Below are 16366 nucleotides of genomic sequence, written 5' to 3'. Positions count from 1 at the left end.
TTCCATGGTCCTAGTGATGCTGCTTAACAAACAGTCTCTGTCACACACAAGAGTCGGGGAGTGATTGCTCCTCTCAGGGTGACTCTGCTGACCCTCCTTGGCCTCGCTTCTATGCTTGAAGCATGGAGGGCTAGCCTGGGCATATTCTCAGGCAATGGTGGAGACACAGAGGGAGAAGCCAAACTCCTTCATGTCAGTGCTTTGCAAACACCTACCTGTGTCATGTTTTCTACCTTGGCCTTGGCTAAAGTTGATATATGGGTCCAAATAATGGATGGGGTGAGAAAGGGGATAAAAGCAAGGCAGAGCTGCATGGCAAAGGCTCCGGACATGGGCAGAGGGGAAGAATTGGAGATGGTTTTGCAATCAGCCTCACAGAGACAGACAAGGCATGTGACAAATGTTGTAAATTGGTGTATATGAAGAGGAGCCAAAGACCAGTAGGGTTTCAAGTACAGAGCAGGGCACACTAGGAGGCACAGGAACTGTATGTCAGAGCTGAGTGTAGAGGATAATTAGAACCTCATCAGACAAATGGGCCTAGACAGGAGTTATAGGACATGGCTACAGGCACACGGGCACGAAATAAAGCTCACCAGTATTATGGGAACACCTCACATCAGATGAGCACATTAATCCTACAGACCTCGGACTTGGTGTCTAGATCATGAGTGAGATGCATTGATGAAACCTGCTTTAATGATGTGTGTGCATGTGTGCGTGCATATGTGTAAACCTGTGCACAGGCCAGTACAATAGGAAGGATATCACCCCTCAGGCAGGCCTGTTGCAAAGAAGCTTACATAGCTGATCTGGGAGAAATGCTGGTGAGGGGGAGATGCGAGCTCAACCTTCCTTCACACCATTCAGACATCATCTTGAATGAGCAGCATTTCTTAATTACTGGGGAGAGAGAGAGAGAGGGAGAGAGAGAGAGAGAGAGAGAGAGAGAGAGAGAGAGAGAGAGAGAGAGAGAGGTGACTGTTTCTTTAAGAGAGCGGTTTGGGTCATGCTTTGGGCTCCGGAGTAGGAGACAGTGGCATGAGACTGATTAGGTGTGTACATGTTGACTGAGAAAGCTGTAGAAAGGCGAATGGAAGTGTTTGACAAGATGAAAGACTAGTCAACGTGTTAGACAGCTGCCTAAGCAGAGAGATCCATAACAGTGCAGCAAAACACACTCTCCAGTAAATGATACCTTTGCAGCAAAAGCTCCTACCAGTGAGGTCACACAATCCTTGAGTGATATGACAGGCTTTGCCAATGGCTGAAAGCAGGGTTTTACGTGCATGCTTCATAGTGTTTTGGTGGCAGTCCACAGAGGTAAGGATCTCCTGGGGAACTTCATAGAAAAAAAAGAGGACAAACAGTGATCCAGAAAAGCCAGCAGTGGCATAGAATGGGATATTGGGATGACAGGGAGGAACACTGACCAGGACCAACCCTCTACACGGCCCTGGACTGAGGCTTTACATCCATGTACCTCAGTTGTAGAAGGGTGATTCACAAGTGCTACAAAGGAAAGAGATTTCACGGCATGAGACGGCAGACAACCTGACAGGATTTCTGGGGTGCCTCAGTTGTCTTCTCTGTTGGAAGCCAGAAGACCAATGGGCATCTCACTGAGCTGACACCGAAATGATCACAGGACTGTGCTGCTCCTAGAATCTTGAAGAGAGAGACCACTATCTTGGTTTTGCCAGCATCAAGAGATGATCTCTCTTCTTTGGCTTATAGCTCCTTCTCCAGTGTTCAAAGCCAGAGCCATCTTCGTGCCTATGGTTTGTCCCTCCTCTAATCCCAGCTAGAAAGAGCTCTCTATGTCTAAGAAGCCTTGCAACAGCACTGAACCCACACAGCTAATCTATAACAATCTCCTGTTGAGATCCTTAACTTGACTGTATTGTGAAGTACTTCTGCTGCTTGACATGGCAAACCCACAGGTTGTAGGAGTGAGGCAGCTTTGGTGGAATATTAAGTGTCATAATGATGGTCCACTTGGTCTTCCTCCTAGAGTGTGTTCAGTCTTCCTAGAACCAGGTGGCACTGGCAGAGATCACCCAAATAGATCCTGAATAGATTAGATCACAAAGGGTTGAGGAGTGTGTAGGCTCCACTACCCATTAGGATGTACTGCCCTGCCCATCAGCTGCTCCCCTCTCGACTGCAGTTCCATGGAGATGACTTCCATCTCCATCCTGAATCCTAGTCCTGATTCCACCTCATGCCACCCTTCCCTTCAGTCCACCGCTAAAGGGCTCCCTGAAAACTCACTGCAGGTGGATCACTGATTGACTAAGACTATCCTCCACCATCCAAGAGATATGTACTAAAACCCCAACTGGCTCCCATGGGCCACAAGCCTGCCACATCCTGGCCCTCACCTGTGACTCCAACTTTACTCAATATTCCTTTTCTCACTTACTCTTTTCCACACTCAGCTTGTCTTTCTCTTGAGCACAATCCACTTCTTTTTGCTCCGAACCTTTGCACCCACTGATCTCTCTGCTTGCTCTTCTTCATTACGTCTCCATATTGTCATCCCTCATTCCATCTTAGCAAAATTGTTGTTTCTGCTGACCTCAGTGTCTGGTGTCTTCCTCAGCCTCTCTCTACCTTATTTTACAACATGGACGGGCTGGGCAGCAAGCCTCAGGCATCCTCCTGTCTCCTCCTGTCTCTGCCTCTGAGGTGCTGGGATGGCAGCCCTCATTGCCACTGCCATTGCCTCCATTTCAGCGTGGGTGGTAGGGGGCCTCAGGTCCTCAGGCTTGCACAGCAAATGCTTTAGTAACTGAGCCATCCCTCAGTTTTTCTCTTTTTTCCCATCCCTCTCTTTTTTCTTCTTTCACATGCAAAAGGGCTCATGATGCAGGGGCAAATTTTTCCATACTTCAAATAATGTTCAAGACTGGCCTTTCTGGCATCTAATTTGCAAGGGAAGAGGGTGGCAATGGGTACCAATACATGAAGTGGTGCAGGAAGATATTTCAGTGTTGTTTTAAAGAACAACAAATAACTAGGCAGTGTGTGGAAACACAATTAAAAAAAAAAAAGATGATACAGGCTTGGAACAGTGTCTCTTTTCTTCATCCTGGTATTTTATTTCATGACTTTAGTTTACTCTGTGCTTACTTTTTCATTTTCAAACACACCTGTACATCCAAGCCTGCACTGGACCCTGTTCCCCGTGCTCTACTAACAATGGCTCCCCTGTCCACCCAGAAACCCTAAAGGTGGCAAGACAGCCACCCTGATTTGAGGCACAGCAATGTAAATCTGTACGCAGAGGGATAGTTTTGGTCAATGTTACTACTCAGAATCACTTAGAACTGTTTAAAACACCCATCCCCTTCCGAGGAGACAGTGTGTGTCCCAGAGTCTATACAGTGACAAACTCCATCAGATGCTACAGCAAAGCCAGCTACTTACAAGTTACGTGAACACACGTTCATTGTTCTCCTATGTGACTGTCTTCAAGTTATCTACACTCTCTGACCTTCATAAATGAACACCCTTCACCTAGCAGGGGCAGTACAGGAACTCAGACTTGCCATGTCTCTGGCACACAGTGGACATACAGCAGATATGCTAGGTAAATTGCCATTTAAAATGCCGTGATCTACCCCTGATGGATGTATAAAAGGGAGATTTGTTTTCCTGGGATTGGACTCTGCCAAAATAGCAAAGCGCATCACAATCTGAGGAATGCACAATATTCATGTCCTTGTGCTGTTTGGTCCTGAATTTTTTATCTCCCAAGAATAATGACCCCAGCCCAGGGCATTTCCAGAGGATTAATGACCAGCAGGATTTAATGACCCCAGCTTCAGCCTAGAGCCATCCCCCATTCCCTGGGTCCTCATTAATCCCAGGTAGGCCAGCCGCCTTTTTTCTCACTCTACAATCACGCCCAAGTTCAGCTGTGCTGCAAGGAGACGGACCGCTGGGACCCTCCGCCTCTGCTTCAGTCCCCTGCCTGCTCCAAGCTCCAGCCACTGGCTCATTTATTTACAGGGGCATCCAGACAGTAATTAAAATATGCTAAGGAGGTCCCCTGGTCCACTGCGGCTGGATCCAGCGAGGAGCAGTCTGAGACCCTCCTCCCGCCCCTCCCCTTGTGAACACACACATATTAACTTTTAGGGCTGCAGCTTGCATTGCTCCACATGTTATGTGGGAGAATTTCATGAGATTTTAATGAGTTTGTACCACTGTGAGGAAAAGCTCACAAAGGATCCATGCAAATTGCTTTGTCTAGGGCAGCCATCCCGGCATAGCGATGCGCCTCACTGTCTGGCTTCTGGAAGGACGGTAGATATGCTGATGTATGCACACGGGCCCCTGAGCAGTTTTGCCTGCAGGAGAGCAAGGCGAAGACGATGCTGCCAACAGGTTTCCATATATGCAGGATGAATTCCCAAGAGGAATTTCCCCCCACCCAGGAATTCCCACAAGGACATCTTCTGGCTAGGACAGCAGACCTCTTGTGTCACCAGAATCCAGGTACCTCCTGCTCGCTACTCACTTTTCTCATTTGTCCAGTGGGCTCAAAGTAGCAATCCTACTGCCTCTGACATGACTTCTGCCGGGGGAGGAGGAACTTCAATTCCAATGAATGAGCTGATGGGTGAGTCTCACGTCACCACTCATTGGCACAATCATCAAATCAGAGAAGACTATGAAGGGATGTTTATGAAATGACCAGCAGGGGTCAAGTGCACTTACTCCAGCAGGCTCCAAGGTTACTCTTCTTCTCACCATTTCTGACCATAAAATTACATGTTATTTGCTGTGAGTGTGTGTATGTGTGTGTGCCCATGAGTGTGTGTGCCCGTGAGTGCTCGTCCTGCAGAACATGTGTGAGTAGAAGTTAGGACAACTTCTCCCTTCCTACCTTGTGGGTCCAGGAATTGAACTCAAGTCATCAGCCTTAGCGGTGGACCCCTTTGCCTGCCCAACCATCTTGCTGGCCTTCCTTGTGTTTGTAGCTGGAGCCCAGGTTGCTGTGTCACAAGCAAGAGGAGAAGGCCATGCTTTCTCCTCCTCCACACTACAGGGATGACAATTCTTGTGAGGGCCTGCAGAGCTGTCGGAAAGCCACAGGTCCCAAAGACAAGCCATGTCAGCAGTCCCGTCTGTGCACAATAATGGAGAACCCAGGGCAGCTGAGTGAAAAGGAACCCACATGGAAACACCGAGACATCCCACTCAGGGGCAGGTAAGCCTGCCAGGATGTGGGAATTACAGCGCGGTGATTCAGCACAATAGCCTGAACTGCAAAAGCATCCTCACAAGTCTATGTCTAAGTGTGTGCACCTCTGTGCATGTCTGTACACACTTGCACATACAAGTGGTATCCACATGTAGAGATAAGTTAGCTTCTAGATACACATTGATATCATACACTTAAAACCTAATTCAAAACCTGCATATGAAAAATAGTTCACTTCCTGCTTGAGCTACATCTGCTAAGTCAGCACATTTTCTTTTACATAAAATAGTGTTCTTGTGTTATAAACAGCATATAGTCACTGTTTTGTTTTGTTTTTTAATGTGTTCCTTGTGTGAGGGACAACGTCCAGATGCTGAAAAACACATAATTTGAATTCTAGAACCCACATAACAAGGCCAGGCATGGTCACATGACCTTGTAAACACCCAGAGCTCGAGAAAGCAGAGGCAGGAGGATTGCTGAGGTTGCTGCCAGCTTACTTAAACAACAATGAGCTCAGGCTCAGTGACATTCCTGTCTTGTGTGGTGACACATGCCTTTAATTCTAGAACTTGGGAGGTAAAGGCAGGTAGATCTACTTGAGCTCAAGGCCAGCCTTATCTACAAAGGGAGACCAGGTTAGCCATGGTTACATATTGAGACCCTCTCTCTCTTTTTCATAAATAAAAAAAATCTGAGAAACCTTATCTCAAGAGAAATTGTGGAATGATGGAGTAGGATACATGCATACAGATATGTGCACCCACACATACCTTCACCATACAAACACACACACACAGAGGAGAGAAAGAATATGTGTGTTTCATTGTTTCACCAAAGGTTAAAGAAGAGAGCAAAGCTTCGCCAATGGCTACCATCTTCCCCCATCAGCCTCCGGGCCACTCTCCCCTAGGTCTTTGGAGAGAAGTGTGACTTCCGTGTAGCCCTTCCCTCCCCACCACGCCCTGTGCTAATGCCTGCACTGACTGGGCAGGGAAAATACTTCTTGCTCCTCTCTGGATGTCCAGGGACTGATCAGAGCCAAGTGTCCTGTGTTTGGGGTGATGATGAAAGACTGTATAAGCACAAAAGAGAAGCCAAGGAATGCCTAGTGCATGTTATCTTGGTGATTGTCAGAGGTCGACCTTTGGATTAGTTGTTATTAACAACCTTTGTTATAAGCTTCGGGGCGGCCTTCTAAAATCAGGCTACCCTGATGAAGAGAAGAGGTGGCATATCAGTAATGCCATAAGAATCAATTCAAAGATGTCACGGCCCTCTTGATTCCATGAGAACCTTGCATGATAGTCTGTCTGGCTCCATCTGAGCAGTGGATGGCAGACCTCCAGGTGCTTGGACCCATCCCTGCATAGGCTGACATTTATTTAATGGTCCATGGGCTAGCATTAAGAGACACTACTTAGAGAGCAGTTATGTCAGAGCCCCATACCCACCATTGGGATTTAAAAGAAGACTGCAGGAACCTTTCTGCTTCCCCCACCATGTGAAGTCTCAGAAAGTACCATCTAGAAAGAGGTAAGAAGCATCAGCCACCAACCCAACCAGTGCCTTGGTTTGGGACTTGCCAGCCACCATAAGTGCTTGGACACAGTTATGTTATGTGTGGATTACCCATCAAAGGTGTTTGGTTCCAGTCATGCTAGACACATATATGAAAGCTAAGGATGGGCAGACCTTGTTCTGAGTGTCCCAAAGCTGGAGAGTTGAGAGTCTGCCTCAACTATGAGGTGTCCTAAAGCCAAGCTCTGGTCCCTTTCCTGCAGTGTCTATTGTCACCAGTTTGCCTCTCCATGCCTCCTCATACTCCCTCCAAATTCCTAATTCCCAGACATACTCTGCAGCAAGTCTTGGCAATCTATTTACACAATTCTTCCAAACCATTGTCTTAAAAAAAATTATTTAACTATCAGGAAAGAACAATTTTATTTTTAATTAGAAAAACCAAATCACAGAAAGAGGATCAACTCCTGCAAGGTCAGACCCAAAAGGGGTCACTGTCTGTTCTACTTCCTTTCAGTACCTCTCTATCTGCCTCTTAACTACTTGCTACGACCTTCTAGTTTTACCCATCCCAAAGGTCTCTGCTGCCACAAATTATATATATTGTTTAGCTGAGTCTTCTGTAAATTTAAGTCATTGTTTGAAATACGCACCATCTTCTGTTGCCTCTGCAGAAATTTTCGGTCGATTAAGCAACAATAATGTGGATTATTCTATGAGTACCTTGGGATAGTTGCCCAGAACACTGTATATAAATCCAATTGTATCGTAGTCAATTAAACCCTATTGTTTCTAAAAAGTCACCTGTCTGACTTGGGGGAAAGTGGGGACGAATGTAAAAGACACAAAAAAATGTGTTGAAGCTGAAATCCAATCCAGTGCCTGATGCTCTCAGCTTGGGAGGAGAGGTTTCAGGAGCTCTGAAGCTGGGTAAGAGCTTGCCAGATCATTCAGAGTGCCAAGGGTTGCTGATGGGGCATCTAAAGTTTAACCACCCTGAAAGCAAGTGATCCAGAGAGCACTCTCTTTGTCATATTTGATACAAATGAAAGCAACTTGTCACCTCAACTTCAGGAGAGGCTGCTGGAAGCTAAAATGTTTGAGCCCGTGGGGGGAACCTTCTTCTTCATCTTCTTCGGGTTTCTCTTTACTTCTTCTTTTTTCATTTTTTGGTGTTATTACAGAAGAAAATTATAACCATAAAAATGTCCAATTTAGAAAAAAAGGTGCCACTTTAGCATCATTTGCATAAAAGCTGTTACACACAAATTGTTATAAAGACAAATGTGCAGTACCCTTGTTCAAATTGCTTATATCTCTGCTGCTTCGTCTCCAGCGACATAAAGCCCTCTTCAAAGTGAAATTCATTCTCAGGTAAATAAGCTGAAAGCGTGTCTCACGTCTTGGAGAAGATGTGAGTGGGTGCTTGTGTTTCTTAGCTTTCATCAACCTGGGCCGGCACCTCCCCTCTATCCCAATGCCCCTGCGGGATTCGGATCCTCTGAGGGTGAAGGCTCTAGCTGGAGCCACTGACATTCCAAAGCTACTGTGTGAAGAGAAATAGTTACCAGAGTGCAGGGAGACTCTTTTCATGGGATAGACTCCAAGCTCTCTGTGTGTGTGTGTGTGTGTGTCTGTCTGTCTGTCTCTCCGTGTGTGTGTGTCTTTCTCATGTGTGTCTCTCTCCATGTGTCTGTTTTTATTTTTTCTCTCTCTGTCTATGTTTGTCTCTGTCTTTGTCTCTGCGTGTGTGCACATACATGCGCATGCACACATATGTGCATATGGAGGCCAAAAACAACCTCGATTGTCTTTGCTCAGATTCTGTTCCCTTGAGTTTTTTGTTGGTTTGCTGATTGGTTGGTTAACGAGTTGGGAGTTTAGTTGGACGTGGTTGGTCAGTTTTCTCTTCTTTTTTGAAGTAGGGTCCCTCACTGGTTTGGATGTCATTAGCTAAGGATGTGTCCTAGCGAGTGTTTGTCCGTTTGACGCAAACCGAAACAGATCCAGGAAGGGGGAAATCCTAAGTGAGAAAACGCCTCCATAAAATTGTGCAGTAGGCAAGTCAGTCTAGCATTTTGGTGATTAATGATGATGGTGGAGGGCCCAGCTCACTGTGTGTGGTGACACAACCGGCCGTGTGGTTCTGGGTTTCATAAAGAGTAAAACTGAGCGAGCCCTGAGGCCCCATCCAGTAAGCAGCATTCCTCCATGGTTTTCGCTCCAGTTCCTACCCCAGCTTCTCCTAGTCATGGAGTATGGCCTGAGAGTTGTAGCTGAATAAACCCTTTCCTCCCCATGGTGTTCATCACAGCAGCAGAAACCCTAACTAAAACAGTAGGCAAAGCTGCTTAGCTGGTGGCTTTGGGGATCTACCTGCCCCTGCTTTCTCAACACTGGGGTTACATGTGCAAACCTCCATGCGTAAGGCTTTTGTTTTTATGTGGATTCTGGCATCACACTCGGGTTTTCGTGCTTGCAAATCAACTGCTCTACCTACTAAGCTATCTTCCCAGTCCAAACTCCTCCTACCTGAGATGACCTTCTGTCTTATTCTGGAGAGTTATGGAGAGTTACTCACCCTTGGTCATGGCCTGCTTACTCTTCTGCTATCAATATCACTTTCCTAATTAAGTGTTGGGTGTTAATTGACATTAATTACTTCACTCACTACTCTGACACATTCCCCAACTACTTCTTCAGAGTGGTTAAGAACATGGTATTGGTGTGCCCTGGACCAGGGACAGAGAGAATGAGAAATATAATATGTATGTGTAGTGGTCAACTCCAGAGCTGGCTTCTAAGGCTGGGCCAGCCCACTGCACAGTAAGAATGTAGTTTTAGTGTCTTTCCAGATATCCATCAAACACTGGATCACGGTAGAGCAGCCTTTGGAAAGTTTCATCGAATAAATGGGCCACCGTGTTGAATTCATACGATGTGAGTCATTTCCACGTGTCTTCCTTCAGTAAAACATTTATGTTACAATAATTTTACCAGTTTGGTATTTATAGATGTGAGTTTGAGCGTGCATGTGGGTGAATACGTGTGCATATGCGTGCATGCACATATGTGTTCCTGGAAGGTGGTTTCACACATATTTGGACTGTTGAGTGCAGGTGTATGGAAGCCAGAGGTCAGCCTCAGGGGTTGCTTCTCAGAGTCCACCCACACTGGTGTTGAGCAAAGTCTCCCAGTGAGTATGAGTGCTCTGACCGGTCTGAGCTACCTGGCTGGTGAGCACCAGTGATCTTTCTGTCTCTGCTCAGGAATCACGAGTGAACCCCACCATGTCTAGTTTTTCACAGGGTACAGGGGGACCAAGTTCAGGTCCTCATGCTACCAGCAAGTGCTTAACCTACAATGCTGTCCATCCAGCCTTTGTGTTTACCAAAGAGCCCTAGGACATTGCAAAAACAGTTATTTGTTGTGGTTCGTGTGTGTGTGTGTGTGTGTGTGTGTGTGTGTGTGTGTTGCAATGTTGATATTTCTTTTAAAAATAAGAATGCATGGAGAAAGGATACTGCCAAGACATCCCTCCTCCATCCCATCCTGTGACCTGGCCTTGGTGAGTTTTGAAAGCAGAGGAACTGTTTTCTCTTAAGAGAAGTGGTGTCTGTTACATATGGGAGGCTGTGACTCGGCCTTACAAGGCCCATGAGCCCTAGAGGTACATATCAACACACACTGACTACAGATGAGGTCACTCATAAGGAGCATTTGTCCCGTGACAGAGGCTTGACGGCTTAACGGAGAGAAATCTAGGCTTTCAGTCTCTCAAACATTCCAGGTTACATAGCAACACATCTCCTGTATTACAGTCATTTCCTGCTGGTCAATGAGCCATCTGCATCCCTCGTTTTATCTGCTCTGTGCTCCCATCCTGTGGGGCAGGCAGGTCTAGAGACTGGCTTTGGAACAAATACGGACAGTGTCTTATCAAAGGTGCAGCATTGAACTCAGTCAGAAAATGTTTTTCTGAATCTCACACTTAATATTTACATCCTCTGGGGTTGCTTGGTTCTCCTGATGACTCCACCTCCTCCTCTGAGAAGTCCCTCCAGTCTAGAAGCAAAAAGAAAAGCATCTGGCTGTGTCCTGAAAGTTAAGCATACAGAGAAAGCAGAAGATACCATATGTTTTGAGAAATAAGCAGCTGAACAAGTAGAAAATGAAACACAGGCCAATTTTGAGGGTAACTAGATCATCGACTGCATAGTCAGCGCACATGGATGCCGCCACAGCAAGGCAGGCAGGTGTGGGTTGTGGATAACACTTGGGATTTCTGCCAGGGCACACTGGTGGAGACACTCAACTTTTGGTAGAAAACCAGATAAAATAATTGCCAAATTTGGTCATTATTTCACTCTCTTCCCAAAGGATGTACCTGTGCTTCAGCTGAATGACAAAACAAAGTCTGAGCTGGCGTGGATAGGGGTGAGGGACTCTAGATGGTTGCTATGCTTTCGTTAAGAACAGGAAGTGGGGCTCTGGGTGGGGGTGGTAGCTCAGCGGTTAAGAGTACTCACTGCTAATCCATGGGACCTTCGCTTGGTTCCCAGAACCTCTGTCAGGCTTGTTACAACGCTTGTAACTCCAGCTTCAGATGGAAACCCAATACCCAGTCCTGGCTCCTACCAGCACCTGCATTCATGCACACACACACACACACTCACACTCAAGAAAGCAGAAGCAGGCAGATCTCTGTGGGTTTGAGGCCAGCCTGGTCTACAAAGTGAGCCCAGGACAGCCAAGGCTACACAGAGAAACCCTGTCTGGAAAAACCAAAACCAAATAAAATGAAATAACAATAGGATGTGACTGTGGAATTGGGAAGAAGTTTCCAGAGATGCCATGACCAGGTCTCTGCAGAGACAGGAGGGAAGGGACAAGCAAGACAATAGAAAGAAAATTGTCATATCCACATAGAAAAAGAATCAGTAGAGGTGAGTTCACTGGCCTCAGAGCCACTGCAAACATCACCTTGGTCCAGTACTTACACCCAAACCGCTGCCTTCTTCCAAATCAGCATATTGACACCGATGTCCTAACTTATAGTTAATACATTTCCTTAGGAAAATGGCCAGGGGAAGCTACCTATTGTAGTTTGTGCATGGGTGAGAGGTTATGAAAGAAAAACAGTTTCCAGATCATGAATATTTCTATTTTTAAGACAGGAGCAAACCTTTTTTCCTTTTTTTCTTGTTGTCTGTAGAACAGGTGACTCTTCGTCATTTCAAACAGTGACAAAAAGGACTTCTGACTTAATTCACAAGAATAGCTACAACTCAGACTTTATCTTCTCAGAATGAAAAACCAAAGCCAGACTAAGTACTCAGAGATTTCCTGCCTTTCTTCAACACAACAAAACAATCTCAAATCAAGTGTGACCTAAGAGGGACGTAGCAAGAGCCATCTGAGAAGGTCTCTAATGCCTTTACAGAATGAACAGCCAGGTCCTGGGGCTGGGGTGTCCCTCTCTATTAGACAAGGACTTAAAGACACATGGAGAGGACAATGTGATTACTCTAAAGGTCGTGGGTCTCGATGAGATAAGGATAAAGTGGTGGAGATCTGAGCGCGGCTGGATTGGATTACAGGGTGATTGTGTTTGGGCCAATTCATCAAGGCTTGTCAAGATTAGGCGGTCGCAGAACAGCCGCTGGTGACTCTGCAAGGGACTCTGAAAGCTGAGGCCATCCTACAGCCCTTCCTGACTGTTCCCTGCAGTCTGAAGATCCTGCCTGTCCCTTTAAGCCTCTATATATACAAGGATGTGGCACCTGAGAAGTCGCATGCAAGGAGATGCGATGGGTGGCAGAAATAATAAGTCCCTAGGGACAAGTCCGTGTAGTTGTAGGGCTCAAGAGGCAGCCAAGATGAGCCTCTCCCCACATGATTTTGGAATGCATTTCATGTTGGCCAGGGCCAACAGATGGCTGTCACCTAGATGACCAATCACGGTGGACCAGCAATTGCAGAAGGGTCTTCCCTCAGCCTGCACTCCTGACTCTTCTCTCTAGGGATCCCCCTTCATGGGAGAACCTGATGCTGTATCTAGGACCAAGGAGAACTCACATTTCCTGGGCTTACAGGAGGAAAAGAGGGTCTAGGTTTGGCATTCCAGACCATTCCTGGAAAATGTCCCAGTCGGTAGTCAACCTTCTGTCTGGGAGGAAGACCATTGACGGGGTAGAGACAGTGGTTCCTAAGGGGTGCTGAGGAACCCCTCCACTGAGGAGAAAGTTCTAGGACAAGGGAAGGAGCACCCGCTCCAACACCAAGATAAACCTGCCTGAGCTTTCTCTAGAAAGCAGAGCACAGAGGAAGCCCAGCATGAAGATGCAGTTTGGTTTTAAGTCTAAAAGGGACAAGAAGCTCTAGGACTTGACAGGCCCTAAAGAGAACATCTAGAAGTGAAGTCTTCCTGCAGAAGAAAAGAAACACAGTGTTCAAAAGACTTCTCTTTGTATTTCCTTCCCCTCTGGCTGAGGGAGCTAGTGTCTTACTGGAATTCTGGGGGCAAAATGAGTTGAGGAAAGGGTGACAGCTTGACTGGACAGAACCTGGAGTAGCGGTGTGCATCAGAGATAGCTGCCTGGTAAGGGAAGGTGGAAGTGTGTTTACAGAAGCTTGGTCCATTGTTGGGGCCATCGAGCATTCTATGGGTTTCCTGACCTGGGCATGAGGGAGAACCCGGTGGTTTTAGCATTTGCCCAGGATCTGTTTAGTGGTATCTATGTACTTTCTCAGAGAAGCCTGGAGGATTTAGAGACCTAAGTTCAGGTTATGGAATTCCAAGATGATACGTGCCTAACTCATTCTTTCTAAGCTCTGGGGTCCTGAAACCACAGAGTCATTGTCTGTGAGGAAAATCTGGAGTTGGCAGCACTGTCCACTCACCCTTTGAACCTCACTGGCCACAGTGTGGAAAACACCGATGACACATCTATTGCCCCAAGTGGCCCTGTGCTTATAGACAACTTCAAACTCCAACCAAGCCTGGAAGGTGGGACTAAACCTATCTTATCAGCACTTAGAAAATTGTTTAAGTCCTGACAGCTTTCAAATGGCACAACAGCAGCCAACACCAGACAGCCTAGCTCTGGAGCCTGTGTTCCAAACAACAGAGTTCATCAGTCTCAAGAGCTAGCCTCTCAAAGAGCATAGTTCATGACATGATTGACACTCCGCCCACTGAGGCACAGCGTGCTCTCTTCCTTTCAGTCTGAGCCTGATTTAGGTCTCAAGTCCAGGGCTTCCCTCTCTCAGAACCTCAGACTCATCTGAGCTGAATTTTCCTTGCTCTCATTTCCTACTCCTACCTACCAGCCTCTCAAATGCAGCTGCAGTTTACTGTGGTCCTGACACTAGACTGAGAAGAGAGGAATACACAAACCTATCTTTTCATCTATAGAGACAAATCTTTCCTTTAAACACATCAGATGAATCAGATGAATTCAACTTACATATGACCTACTATACTTGTGGGTTTGTATCTCCTCCCCCTCCAAAAAAAGAATAATCAGTCAACTTACTACAGACACATCTATTCAGCCACGTGTATCACAGAGGTATTCATAATTGCCAAGGCACAGAATTAGCCTCAGTTGCAAGACGTGGTATGCATAGGAGCTGTATCCAGCCATAAAGAAGAATAACATCTATGTAGAATAACATCTATGTTGTTTGTGAGAAAATGGATGAAACTGCTGAGCACCCTGTGAAATAGATCAGCTTCATGAACAAATATTTACTAGGGGGATTAGAAGTGATACAGTGGAAATATTTTTTTAAAGCAGTAACCGTGGGGTATTAACATTATAAAGCTTGTAGAAACAGACATCAGGCTTCTCTTGGAACAATTAACAGAGTCTAATGAAAAGTACACATTTACAAAAGGAGCATTCACAAGATATTCCTGGAGTTCCCGGCCGGGTTTTCTTTATGGCTCACAAGTCAAAAAATATCAAGAGAGAGGTCCCATCTCATGACACCTGCCTAGTTACAGCCCACATCCAATCCACCTTCAGGTATAAGATTAAGAATTTGGAGTTTTAGTCTTGATTCAATAATCATTCGGGAAGTTTCAGACAGTGTGGACCAGCTAGGAGAGAAGAGAAGAGCAGTTCAACATTCATCTATGAAAAGATATTTACTGAGAAGCGACAGTATGTAAGACACCAAGCCAGTGCTGGGAACAGGGCGACATAACACAGGCAAACACGAACCAAAGCCTAATAAAAGCTGTAGAGAAGACAGAAGAGGAGAGCCACCCTCGTGGAAGACCTGAGTGCTTTGATCAGAGGGAGACAGGGCTCAGTCAAGAGGCAACACAGGCCAGGGGGACAGGGAAGTTGAGCAGCAGGGACAGAGCTGAATGATTCAATCTTGTGGGTACATGAAATGAGGAAAGGCCTGTCCACCTGGGGCCGGGGGCGGGGGGAGTCACGGGGAGAATGTACGTGTGCATCAGGGGATGAGGCTCAGTTATAGACTTTTGCCCCCTTTAATAGTCTAAGAAAAGATGTGAATGCACAAAAGTTAAGTAGATAGTGAAAATCCCTACGTGTGACCACTGTCCCTGACGCCACCGTGTCCATGACTAACCGTATCTAACATCAAACTTCCCTGTGGTGCACTTGCAGCAACCACGGAACCTAGAAGGAATTGCTGTTTCTAACTGAAGTCCATGGTTTCACTGAGGTCCACTCTTTATTTCCACGGGGTTTGACAAATGTGTGATTGTTGTGTATCCACCGTTAAAATAGTCTGTGCAGGGCCCGGAGACTTGACTCAGTGGTTAAGAGCACTTGTTGTCCTAGCAAAGGACCTGGATTCAGTTCCTAGCACTCACATGGAGGCTTACCACCTCCACTGGGCACACACAGATGTACACACAGGCGAAACACTCATGTTCGTATACTAATGAAAATTCTTAAAAATAAAAAAAGTGTTTTCTGTGCACTAGACACCCTGCCTTGGAGCCCTCTGGGTTCTGCTTGGTCACTCCTCTGCCCTCTGCCTTGGAACCCTTGAATTCACCTATCTTTTACCTGGGGGGATTGTACTTTTTTTTTTTCCAGATGATGTATGACAGAAATGATCTGCTCTGTCTAGCATCTCAGGCTAGCTTATTTTACTCAGTAACCTGCATTTACGTTTCTCCCGTGTCCTTCCGGGGCTCGGTTGCTTATTTCTTTTGCTTGCTCGGTAATTCCCCTGGTCCAAACCTTCCACCATTTGTTCATTCATTCTTCACTACCCATGAACTGAAGGACATGCTGGCTGTTCCCAGGTCGGGGAGGTGATAACTGTGATGATATCTCTCCCACACATTCCTGTGCAGGTGTTTGTGTCAACGTAAAGGTCTTCGCGTTGTTATTTTTTTTCTTGTTTTTGTTTTTTGAGAACAGTGAGAACAGTGGTTTCAGGATTACACCGTAAATCTATACAGGCTTTAAAGAAACTGCCAAAGTGCCTTACGAAGGATGGATGGGTCTAGTCTGAGGCTCCAGGATTCATTTGGTTGATGGTGGAGGAAAAGGCTGGTGAGGAGGGCCTGGAGCTCTGTGGACTGATGAGAAGAGATTGCACCTACCAAAACAGGGTGTGTCAGGTAGGAACTAG

This window comes from Meriones unguiculatus, chromosome 7 (assembly GCF_030254825.1).
Source record: "Meriones unguiculatus strain TT.TT164.6M chromosome 7, Bangor_MerUng_6.1, whole genome shotgun sequence".
Classification (NCBI taxonomy): domain Eukaryota; kingdom Metazoa; phylum Chordata; class Mammalia; order Rodentia; family Muridae; genus Meriones; species Meriones unguiculatus.
Note: the sequence above shows the minus strand (reverse complement) of the source record.